The sequence below is a fragment of the Balaenoptera acutorostrata genome, chromosome X (genome assembly GCF_949987535.1).
Source record: "Balaenoptera acutorostrata chromosome X, mBalAcu1.1, whole genome shotgun sequence".
Classification (NCBI taxonomy): Eukaryota; Metazoa; Chordata; class Mammalia; order Artiodactyla; family Balaenopteridae; genus Balaenoptera; species Balaenoptera acutorostrata.
The window spans coordinates 2,640,268-2,642,626 of NC_080085.1; the positions used below are offsets into that span (position 1 = coordinate 2,640,268).

Below are 2,359 nucleotides of genomic sequence, written 5' to 3' on the forward strand. Positions count from 1 at the left end.
GAGAATAAGAGCAGTAGAATGTTCACAGAGTGACCGGGTCATAACGTCCTTCTGTACACCCAAGGCTGTGGGTTAGAGGAACCAGACAGGCGACGTGACTTGATGTAAACATGAAGATGGACGATGTGTATCTGGAGCCATGTTTGGGCTCAGCCTCACGGCGGGTCATCCATCAGCATGCACCTGTGTGACTAGCCTCTTTTTAGGACTCTGGACCCTCAGGACCCAAGGCTAGATGCTCTTAGTGGACATCTTGCTACATGTCTCAGTAGTTCAGAGCAGGAGAGAAAAGTATGTCCTGTGTGACCATAGTAGAGAAAAGGAGGGAGGACTTTGCAGACTGTCTGTGATTTGTCTAGTCTCTGTCTGTGGGTGTCTTTTCTCCACTCTTCTTCCCGAAACTCACCCCCTCCACTGGGATACTAGGTTGTTTTTCTTTTTTTAAAAAATTTTTTATTGGAGTATAGTCGCTTTACAATGTTGTGTTAGTTTCAGGTGTACAGCAAAGTGAATCAGTTATACATATATCCATTCTTTTTTAGACTCTTTTCCCATATAGGCCATTACAGAATATTGAGTAGAGTTCCCTGTGCTGTACAGTAGGTCCTTATAAGTTATCTATTTTATATATAATGGTGTGTATGTGTCAATCCCAGTCTTCCAATTTACCCATCCTCCCCTTACAACCAAAGCAATCTCGAGAAAGAAAAACAGAGCTGGAGGAATCAGGCTCCCTGACTTCAGACTATACTACAAAGCTATAGTAATCAAGACAGTATTGTACTGGCAGAAAAACAGAATATAGATCAATGGAACAGGATAGAAAGCCCAGAAATAAACACAAGCACCTGTGGTCACCTAATGACAAGGAGGCAAGAATATACAAGGGAGAAAAGACAGTTTCCTCAATAAGTGGTGCTGGGAAAACTGGACAGCTACACGTAAAAAAATGAAATTAGAATACTCCTTAACACCATACACAAAAATAAACTCAAAATGGATTAAAGACCTAAATGTAAAGCCAGACACTATAAAACTCTTAGAGGGAATCATAAGTAGAACACTCTTTGGCATAAATCACAGCAAGATCTTTTTCGATCCACCTCCTAGGACACTAGGTTTTATCTTCTGTCACCTACACAAGGACAATGCTCCGTGGATACACTCTCCTCTGCTTCTCAACTGATGATCTGTTTCCTCAAGAGGATCATTCCATCAACATAGAATGTGCTGCAATATATACCACTTTAAAAAAATTGAGACCCTGCAAAGCTTACTCCCATCCCTCAGTATTGCCAAAGAGCTCTGCTCAACTGTACCCACCATATCAAATTCATCTCCTGAACGTCTTTGTGAATCTACTCCAATAAGATTTCCCTTCTTTTTTTTTCATTTTATTTATTTATTTATTTATTTTTTAAATGTCTTTATTGGAGTATAATTGCTTTACAGTGGTGTGTTAGTTTCTGCTTTATAACAAAGTGAATCGGTTATACATATAAAAATATGGAACGCTTCACGAATTTGCGTGTCATCCTTGTGCAGGGGCCATGCTAATCTTCTCTGTATTGTTCCAATTTTAGTATATGTGCTGCTGAAGCGAGCACAGATTTCCCTTCTTAAAGGAAGGACCACTCCACCTAGAACACCCTTATCCAGGTTACTACTGTCTCTGCTGACAAATACAATGGTCATTTTTTGCCCTCATTATGCTTGGTTTATCAGCTCTATTTGAAGTAGTTGACCATTTTCTCTACTTGGCCCCCAAGATGTTGCTATTATTTTGGACCTCCTCTAGACTTCTTTTCCAGCACTTCTGGCAATCCTTCTGCTTTCCCCAAACTCTAAAATTTGGAGGGTTCCTGGGCTCATTCATAGGATGAACTCATCTTTTCATACATTCACTTCATTTTTTTTTTTTTATAATTTTATTTATTTATTTATTCCTGGCTGTGTTGGGTCTTCGTCTCCGCGCGAGGGCCCTCCCCAGCTGCGGCAAGCGGGGGCCACTCTTCATCGTGGTGCGCGGGCCTCTCACTATCGCGGCCTCTCTTGTTGCGGAGCACAGGCTCTAGAGCACAGGCTCAGTAGTTGTGGCTCACGGGCCTAGTTGCTCCGCGGCATGTGGGATCTTCCCAGACCAGGGCCTGAACCCGTGTCCCCCGCACCGGCAGGCAGACCCTCAACCACTGCGCCACCAGGGAAGCCCCTCACTTCATATTTAATATCATGCTGTTCTACAGCTTTAAATACCTTTTAATCCCTGGTAACTCCCAAGTTTCTATCCAGCCTCAGTTCATTCTTTCCTTGCCCTAGAACTTTAGAAAAGTCTAAACTTACATATCCTATTGCCAATTTG

The 2,359-nt window shown here is 42.3% G+C and overlaps 1 non-coding gene across 1 annotated transcript; it reads right to left on the bottom strand.

Annotated features, from left to right (window-relative positions):
* Positions 1-1,500: 1,500 nt before the first annotated feature.
* Positions 1,501-1,607, bottom strand: LOC114236698 (U6 spliceosomal RNA). Its single transcript, XR_003622563.1, has one exon. It is a non-coding gene; the product is annotated as a U6 spliceosomal RNA (small nuclear RNA).
* Between the last annotated feature and the right edge of the window lie 752 nt (positions 1,608-2,359).